Source organism: Urocampus carinirostris, chromosome 2 (assembly GCF_059441175.1).
Source record: "Urocampus carinirostris isolate Australia breed hairy pipefish chromosome 2, RoL_Ucar_1.0, whole genome shotgun sequence".
Taxonomy (NCBI): domain Eukaryota; kingdom Metazoa; phylum Chordata; class Actinopteri; order Syngnathiformes; family Syngnathidae; genus Urocampus; species Urocampus carinirostris.
The window spans coordinates 43716655-43726796 of record NC_142350.1 but is presented as its reverse complement, the minus strand read 5'-3'; the positions used below and the strand labels follow the sequence as shown (position 1 = coordinate 43726796).

The window sequence follows — 10142 nt, the reverse complement described above, 5'->3', positions numbered from 1 at the left end:
GTGCAGTTTCAACCGTTCAGACAGGAGTCGCATTCCAAAAGATTGGATATGCATCAGATTTAAGACCACATATGAAAGTGGCTTGGGTCTGGTGTGAAAAAGTGAACATTTGCCATTCCGAAGAAATTCAACATATCGGATACAGGACGCCCCATGCAAAAAATATTAGATTTCCCTGCAGTGTGAACCTAGCCTTAGTTTGCCCCAGGTGCCCATAGCATTTGTTTAACCATCACTACTAAATTTATCTCTCACAGCTATGTCCCACAAGTGATCATTGCTGATTCCTGTTATTTATTTATTGAGTCCTTGTCTGAGATAGGACAACTATTGGTGGAATATACCATATTACACTAACACTTACATTTTAATTTAAAAAAAGCAATAATCTTTCATGTGAATATGTATTTTGACAAATTCAAACGACTGAGTTTCTACTTGTCTAATACTGGCTTTATAATACTTAATAATAGCTCACCCACTTTAACATATAGAAGACCTGAATGCCTAGTGACCAAGAATGCCATGTTTTTATAAATGTATGTGCATCCTTCCAATGCAGCAGATCTGCTTTGCAAATATACACAGTATCCTGCACGCAGCCCCTGTGATTTCGAATGACAGATGGGGCTTGTCAATGGCGGTTGGTGCAGTACAATTGCTAATGGACTTGAGTCATTTAAGAACTCAAGATTAATATATGTGAAAGCTGGTTTCTGCGTCAGTTAGAGGATGTAAAGGTTACCAAACTACAGTAATTTCATCACTTGGATACCGGAGGATGAGAGAACCGCGACAAAACAAACTTTTTCCAGGAAAGATGTTAAAAGAGGTTTTTTCAACTTTCTTAAAGCGATGTAACAGGAATAAGCCAGCTTTTAATGAAATTGATTGTCCTCACCAAATCAATGGCTCGATTAACAAGATGTCGTGTGATAGGGGCTGTTTATTATATCAGCAGATTAATTAGATTGTTTTTCCTATAGAGAATTTCACCTACCTACCTACCTACCTACCTACCTACCTACCTACCTACCTACCTACCTACCTACCTACCTATCTATCTATCTATCTATCTATCTATCTATCTATCTATCTATCTATCTATCTATCTATCTATCTATCTATCTATCTATCTATCTATCTATCTATCTATCTATCTATCTATCTATCTATCTATCTATCTATCTATCTATCTATCTATCTATCTATCTATCTATCTATCTATCTATCTTTCTATCTATCTACCCTGGTCATATCCCTCGAGAGCGGTGACTGACAGCAAGACAAACACATACACAATAAACAAAGGAAATAAAAAAAGTAGCTAAAAACACAAACAAAAGATTTTGGGACCATGGCCAACCCAAATGCCCAAACTCCCGAACAAGTTAAGCCCCTCATGCTTTCGTCCCTCCAGATGTAACGGGACACGAGAAAGCGGCCATGTCACTCGGGTCAGGGTAACACAACACTCTCCTGTTAAACAGCAGGGCCCGACATCTTTCACTGGTTTACCCCTGCCGCACCCTACAGGTGCCCTGCCCATCCCTTAGGACCCATCTAAACATCTCACTATCCTTTTACAACACCTCTCCACTCATTGCTATCACCAACAAGAGCTCTAGCTTCCACTATATTTTGACCTCTTTCCTGCAGTGCACTCATAACACCATCCATCCACGTTAATCGTGGCCTTCCTCTTGGTCTCCTTCCATTTATTTCTGCAGAGAATTTCAAAAATCCTATAATTGGGGCTGAAAATAGTAACATCTGGAGTTGGGGATGTGGTTGCTAGCATTACAAATGCATACAAACAAGGCTAACCGAAATCTGATCTTATCACAAAATTGATCGTGTAATAAGTTAACCCAGTTGGTAACTGATCTTCAAGCAAGATTGTATTGTCTCTTGTCCTTATAAATATAATAAAAATTAATTTCTGCTTATCGAAATATTAAGTGGCTCCATTTATCTGTATTAGCACTATTCAATAAGAGATTTTTTTTTGGCATATAAACCATTGCTTTAGTCAAAAGCTTGTCTTGCAAAAATCAAAATGGTTTAAACTACTGTACTTGTATTTAACAAAATGCTCGAATTTGAGCGCTTTATTGCTAGCTTCACTTTTATTATGACCAAGCTATAAGTTAATTTTCTGTATGAAAATTGCTTTACCACTGGATTTATTTGAAAATGTATTCAACATTGTCCTCTGGTGAAATGAATCATCGGGATAACAAAAAAAGGTGTAATCTTGATGATCCTTATGCAAGATAATCTCTGACCCCATTGCTTGTGATTTTGATGGCAAATGGGGTGATGATGCAGATATTCTCATAACTCCAAAAAAAACTTAGACCTCATGTACTGTGTCCGTGATCATCTTTGCTTTGCTTTCCATCATAATCGTGTTTTGTAGACCATCAAAATGCAAAGACTTCAGAGGCAATTTTGAGGCTCAGTTTCGGTACCGAAACAAAAAACTTGACACAACATTACACATTGATGTGTTACATTATTTAACTGAGCTGATTGAGAGCCAGGTATATACGATTCTAAAAAATAACAATAATCTCATGATTGATTTTAATCAAGGTCCATGCAGTGGATCGATCCCAAAATCGATATTACTGATAAGGAAAAACTTTCATCAGATCGATAACAATGTAATGTAAACCACCCCACCAGCACCAAAATTCTCAAAGCACCGCTCCTATGTGTAGTTAGAGAGTGTCCGAGAGAGAAGGACTGCCTAAGTCCATGTCTATTTGTGTGTCTGACAGGCACACCTTTAGCACCTCTCCCTACCTGGCCTGCTGCTGCATCTTGCCTGCCAGGCAGAAGAGAAAGCGAAATTTACACGCATACCCCGATCAGAAACTAAATACGAAAAGGCAAACGGTAAGCACAGCACAGTGAGGACTTTCTTTTTCAACAACATAAAAGGACAATGCCAAATGTCATTTGTGTGGTAAAGCGGTCAGCTACGGTAGCAAATTTACAGATGAAAGAACTACCACCATAAATGTCAAAAATGTTACCGTTTCTGAACAAAAACCTGTACAAACATCATCACTATGGCAACTTGTTCATTACATTGCTGAATTTTTGGTTTTTTGACTTTCAATCTGTAACAGTTGTTGTAGTAGAAGTGTGTTATTCTTTAGACTGTTAAAAGGATTTTAGATTGTATTGTTTACACTATTTGCACGTTCTGATGTAATTCACAAAATATTGTGTGCAATGGAAAGTATAGTTGTCATGTTGACATTGTTATGTTTGCATTTTTGTTACATTGCTGTCTTTTTATTTGACTATCTTGACTTTTGTTCTGAAACATTTGTATTAGAAATATTTTTAGTGTTAAAGTTTTAATTGTACTTATTTCATTACAGGAAAAATGTAGTGACTAAAACAGGTATGTCCAAAACACGGCCCTGGTGCCAGTAACGACTCGTGAACAAATTTGCAGCCTCAGTCATAAAATGAATATATGTGGCCCACCAGTAATGTCGACATCAATATAAAATCCATTTGTACTCTAATAGGACAAGTGGAAATTATTTATCCACCGATATTTAAAATAACTGCGTCTGCCTAATTTGCCAAGAGACTGTGGCTATTTTCGAAGAATATAATATCAAGAGGAACTGCCAGAAAAAAACAGGATGAATATAAAAAGCTAACTGTCAACGAATGCTGTGAAAAGGTGAAGCAACAGGAAGCTGTTTTAACGGCACAGTAGTGCTTTATCACGAGACCCTGTGATTAGATTAATAATGCTAAAAGGCAAATTACGAGGTTGTGACGCTGATCACCAAGCACTGCAATCCTTCTACAGAGGGTGAATTTACTATAAACTGTTCAAAGATTGCCAGGCTAAATAGTCGGCCCTCATACATTTTCAGCTTACCCAATCTGCATTGCATTCTGAGAAGTGTGGACGCCCCTGGCCGAAAATATTTGCGGGAGAGTTCAATTCCTCAAAGATCATGGCATTTCCATGGAAAAAATATTGGAATTAATTGATACTACCCAGTATTTACTTGGATCGAATCGATTCTAAAATTCCCAGTATCTCCCAACCGTACCATTCAGATGTAACGAAACATTTTATGGTCCTGCTGTGAGAACTTGCTCGGAAATCAGATTTCAAAGCTGTGATTCCACGAGTTTGTTAACGCCAAGCCCGTAACGTCCGAATTCTCACTGAAATGCAGTCAATGACTTCAGCACATTCGTCATTTGCCATGGGCTTATGCAAGTATTTCAAGTTTGTCTGCAGAGACTTCTGAATCCCCACCAGCAGCAAAACGTGAGATAAGAATTTGAGTCTCAAGTCTTTGCGATTGGGCATCGTGGGACACTTCCACTGATCCCATAATTGAAAAGTGCACTTTCTCATAGGAAAAGAAAATTCCTCAGGGTCCATAACTTTGGTGGGATTGAACCAGCATTTCTCTTTCTTAAAAAAAAACACACCAAGGCAGTGGTTTCAAATTCCAATATAAGTTTAGTTGAGAGACATACCTTCTCAAAAGTAGGGAATTTAGCAGTGGACTCTCATTGAAGCTTAATAAATGAACATAATACTATTTTTGAATCAAAACAGACATTTTTTTTTTAACTTCAAGATTTTGGCGATTATTTAGACCAGGGATGTTAAAGTCAGACTTTCTATTCTCAGGCGAGACGGATCAGCAAAATATTTAGATTTGTTTATCAGTATTACCCTTTATCATTCAGCCTACATTAGTAACCTACCCCTACATAATAAAATCACAGATGACAAGGCATATTTTCAAAACAAAACACATTGAGCCAACACTACGGCTTTCTTTGTAAACCTTTTCACTCCTTAAAAATGCTTACCTTTAAAAAAAAAAAACACACCACCTTTTTAAAAATAAATAACAAAACAAAACTTTTGACCTGAGACTAGTATTTTAGACTACAGCTAATTTATTTTGGTATAAGTTTACCACTTCCAGTTTTAAACAAGCACAATATTCTGGAGAAGGATTGTCACTTGCGTGAAATAAAATCTACCACTTTTGAACATCAAAAGTTTGGCATGAATGTATTCATTTATAAACAAATGGGAAAAAGAGGTTTCCATGTTTGGCATTGAATGTGTTAACCAGTTTATTTAAACCGTTAAATTTTTTTATGACGTGACTGCATTTATGAAAAGCGGCAGTAGCTCAGTAGGTAGAGCGATCGTTTTAGGATTAAGGGATCCCAGTTCGAATCCCGGCTTGTCCGTGTTACATGCCGAATTGTCCTTGGGTAAGACACTGAACCCCCAATACCCCCAATAAGCAGGTTAGCAGCCTTACATGGCTGCACAGATCATGGCTGCTATTGGGAAATGTGAAGCACAATGTAAAGCGCTTTGGGAGGTCATTGACTTGAAAAGTGCTATATAATTGCAGATCATTTCAGATAATTTCATTTCATTTCATTTCATAAATGAATGCAGTAAAGTCAAGTTCTAGTCTCCAAAACTACTTTTCTACTACGCGCTGTATAATTTTATAATAAAGATACACGTATAAATAATTGCGCATTTATTTATTTATTTTAGCATGCAGTTAAAACAATATACATGTATATACATACATGAACATACTGTATATAAATATCCACAGCCAGGCTATTATCAGTAATTGTCATTTGCAGGAAAAAATATGCACATCCACAATTTCTTATATATAATATAAAATGAAATGTTTATTGTTGAAGGTATTGTTGGATACATTAGTCAAAACATGACACAAAAAAAACTAATGCTGAGAGTGAGCATGGCCAAATTTGGTGACCTTACGCCCCCTCCCCTAAGAAAATTTGACAAATCTATTTCTGCCAACCTTTAATATATTGAATATAACAATAACAACAACAAAAATACAATAATGAGACAAAAATAACCAAACAATACTAAAGAATATGGAGAAAAGAATTAAAAGGGTAAAAAGGGAAAAGACAGTATAGTGAGGAGTATAAAAATGAAACTAGAAGAAATTGTTATAGACTACTGCTATAGTACATGCTTCTACTTGCACTCCTCAGGATCTCAAATAAATAGTGTTTTTACAATTAATAGTGTTTTATCTGTCTATCTTTGCACTGGTAAAAAAAATAGCCCTTCAATCTGGTTATACTTCTCTGTATTGACAATAAAGGCCATTCATTCGTTTAAGAAGAACAAGTAGTGAAGGAGATGTTGGAAGAAGAAGAAAAATGAGGAGAATGATGTAAAACATAAAATGAAATAAAAGAAAAAAGGATTAAAGGTGACCGAGGAGAAAAATAATTTCAAAAGGTAATGGGAGAAGGGAGGCAGAGAGAAGGAAGGCAAGGAGAAAGATTGTGCACATAAAAGAAACAGAGGAGAAAGTGAAAAGCAAAATGTATGCGCAACTCAAATAAGTGACATAGCTTTTTTTCCAAAGATGTTGCTTTCCAATCATCACCTGCCTGTATTTTAATGCCTCCGTATGTTACCACAAGTGAGTGTTTACCTTCCAAACAGCCATCGTCTGAATAGACAGCATCAAAATGGTGCGTGTTTTTCTCACCTGTCACACCAAGAAATACTTCCCGTAGGGAGTTGCATGTGACTGAATGGAAGAACAGATGTTAAAGCATCTGGCTCATCCTTTTGGTATTTACCAAGGCTGAATAAGTCCCTAATGGAGAGGGTTGTATATGATATTGAACCCATTTGTGTGCGTACAATTAGATTCGTTTTCAAAAGTCACACTCGGAGACGATATATTTTTTTACAGATACGCAGTATTAAAAATGTTGGAGATGAGAGTGAAACTGAGGGGGAGACAAAGACGTATATACTCGTCATTTCGAGCTTTGGTCATTGCGAGTTCTTTGCACGACTTTTTACTTTTCCATTAACCGCGATAACCAATGAAACAAAGCATCTATCTACTGTAAATTACGGACTATAAGCCGCTACTTTTTTCCCCAAATTTTCAACCCTGCGGCTTATTCAGAGATGCGGCCAATTTATGTAATTTTTTTGACGGCCGCCAGCGGCGCTCGAGTATATAAGGTAAGATTTAGGCCGATGGAATGTATGCGCCGAGGCAGATCACAACTTCTTTTTTTAAGGGTTATTGTTCTATCTTCTTTATTCATTATCCATTATCCGTTATCGGTCAGTTCATAATACGCTACAAAGCCTAGGAGCCGGGACACTTACGCTCAGCCAAAAGGCCAAGCTAAGGTCCTAGCCCTAAAGCCTTGCTGCGATCACTGATTTTTGCTATCCGGAGATGGAATAAGAGCTTGTTCTGTCCACTCCACGCATCGGCCCGGTATTGCAGTACCTCCGGGAACGGTGCATTCGCAATGATCGTGGATGCCGTGGGGTTTGGGGTTTTTAAGGGTTATTGATCTATCTTCGTTATTCATTATCCATTATCCGTTATCGGTCAGTTCATAATACGCTACAAAGCCTAGGAGCCGGGACACTTACTCTCAGCCAAAAGGCCAAGCTAAGGTCCTAGCCCAAAGCCTTGCTGCGATCATTGCGAAAGCACCGTTCCCGGAGGTACTGCAATACCGGGCCGATGCGTGGAGTGGACAGAGCAAGCTCATATTCCATCTCCGAAATGCAAAAATCAAAGATAGTGACTTCAAAGAAGGCCAGGCTAAGGACCTAGCATCAAAGCCCTACCAGATGTAGGCACAAGGTCACCACCACTAGACTGCAGTTCAAAAACCACGCGTCTACTTTTGCTGAATTTTTCGTGGATGCCGTGGGGTTTTGGGGTTTTTAAGGGTTATTGATCTATCTTCGTTATTCATTATCCATTATCCGTTATCGGTCAGTTCATAATACGCTACAAAGCCTAGGAGCCGGGACACTTACGCTCAGCCAAAAGGCCAAGCTAAGGTCCTAGCCCAAAGCCTTGCTGCGATCATTGCGAAAGCACCGTTCCCGGAGGTACTGCAATACCGGGCCGATGCGTGGAGTGGACAGAGCAAGCTCATATTCCATCTCCGAAATGCAAAAATCAAAGATAGTGACTTCAAAGAAGGCCAGGCTAAGGACCTAGCATCAAAGCCCTACCAGATGTAGGCACAAGGTCACCACCACTAGACTGCAGTTCAAAAACCACGCGTCTACTTTTGCTGAATTTTTCGTGGATGCCGTGGGGTTTTGGGGTTTTTAAGGGTTATTGATCTATCTTCGTTATTCATTATCCATTTTCCGCCATCGGTCAGTTCATAATACGCTACAAAGCCTAACCTAACGAATACGGCAGTTATTTCCTTAACAGACTGATATGCTGGAACGCGAGCATGTTCTTTGTAGCGTGAGGCTACCTCCCAAAGGCACGGTTTAGGATGAAAGTTATATTATTATTATTAAAGCTTTGAAAACTCTCTCGAAGTACCGTCTTTCGTTGTTAATATGTGTAATATGTATTTGCAACTGTATATTTTTGTAATGTATTTATTTGTATTTGTTTGAGACACTTATTCTGCACGAGCAAATTAAAAAAGAGGGGCGGAGCAAACGCGGGCTGATGGGAAAGGTGAGTTTTTGTGGACACGGCGGACAATAATTGATATATATTTTTTCCGCCCTTACCTTTGGAAATATACACTTTTTTCCTTGGATTACTATCAACGGGCACCCAGAATCTGCAGGTCTGCAACAAATTTTAAGTACTTATGTCATTTGACGTTCATTTTGACGGCTGTGATTTTTGGGCTGTGTGCTTCAATGAAGGACATTTAGTTTGGCTTGAATTAATTTCGTGTCTTTTGATGTGGGAGCATGCGACTTATATACAGATGCGGCTTGTGTATTGAAAAAAATCTGTTTTCCCCTAAAAATGTGATGGGTGCGGCTTATAATCAGGTGCGCTCTATAGTCTGGAATTTACGGTATTTATGCTTTCATTGAGGCCATGAGTTATGCCTTGTCCAATCCATCTAGGATCAAAGGTCTAACGACCGTATTGTTATTGCTGCAAATGTTTTTTGTATATGGATTTTGGTTGGCCTTGTGATTGTTGCTGTCATACTTTAAAACCTGCTGAAAAGCACACATCAAAACTATTCTGCCTTGTGTAACCTTTATTAAAAAAAACTTTGCCCTGCAATTCTGATGGGAATCCTTTTAAAGATCTGACACATATTTGCAAAGCTGTGAAAAGAGGTGAGAAAGAGTGACATTTAAAGGTGTGTGTGCGAATGTATTACATACACGTTGCTATCAAAAGTAAGTATATCTAATAATTGCATGAATTTTATCACTGGCTTCTAAAATGTTGGAAGGTTTTGATGCGTCGTTTTGTATTTTGCACTTACCAGAAAGGACTGCATACAGGATTTTCCAGAGGGATTGACCGAGAATGGGTGGGTGTCGGATTTTTAGTATTTATTGTTGCTGTTCTACTGTTTGTTGCAGCTTTTTGCAGCACCAAAGCAGACTGTGATAGATGAACACAAAAGCGATTCCCCGAAAGCTGAGCACAAGTGGCACAAAAGCTCTTGTTGCTGGCTGTAACACTAGCGATGCTGTTAATTCTCTTTTCAGCTGTATTATGTTTAAGCAATAATATCAAAACACAGAGGGTATAAAACCAATGCAAATCTACCAGGACCAGGCAGTCCCTCTAAACGTATGGCCCGAAAAAGGGGTAAACTACTCAGAGAAGCAAACAAGAGGTTCCCGATAACAAAAATCGAACACCTGGAGGCATACAAAGCTGAGGTGGGACAATGTGTGCATAAGACAACTATTGGTTGTACTCTGCAAGAAAAGTAACAGGATGAGAGCTCTTTCCAAAAGAATACCATAAAAAGGCTCGTTTGGGGTTTGTAAGAAGCCACACGGGAGATAAGAATACCATATGAAACAAGTTGCCAAGCCAAGCGAAGAGGTCGCGACTCTGAGCGCTGCAAAACTTTACGTTTATTAAAGAATGTTCAAAGAATGTCAGGCTGAATAGTCGTCCTTTTCCCCCCCCCTGGCTGCTTGTGGACTGCTGGGTTGAGGCTTCCCTCTTTTTTGAGGTTTTTTTATGTTGTGCGGAGGAGTTTTCAGCCGTGGAGCGGGAGGAGGCTAAGCGAAGCTAAATTAGCCTTGCAGCTGACAAGCT

The 10142-nt window shown here is 38.7% G+C and overlaps 3 pseudogenes; 1 reads left to right on the top strand and 2 right to left on the bottom strand.

Annotated features, from left to right (window-relative positions):
* The first annotated feature begins 7219 nt into the window (after positions 1–7219).
* On the top strand, positions 7220–7374 carry LOC148371974 (U2 spliceosomal RNA; annotated as a pseudogene).
* A 187-nt stretch (positions 7375–7561) lies between these two features.
* LOC148371973 (U2 spliceosomal RNA) lies at positions 7562–7651 on the bottom strand (annotated as a pseudogene).
* A 306-nt stretch (positions 7652–7957) lies between these two features.
* On the bottom strand, positions 7958–8047 carry LOC148371972 (U2 spliceosomal RNA; annotated as a pseudogene).
* Between the last annotated feature and the right edge of the window lie 2095 nt (positions 8048–10142).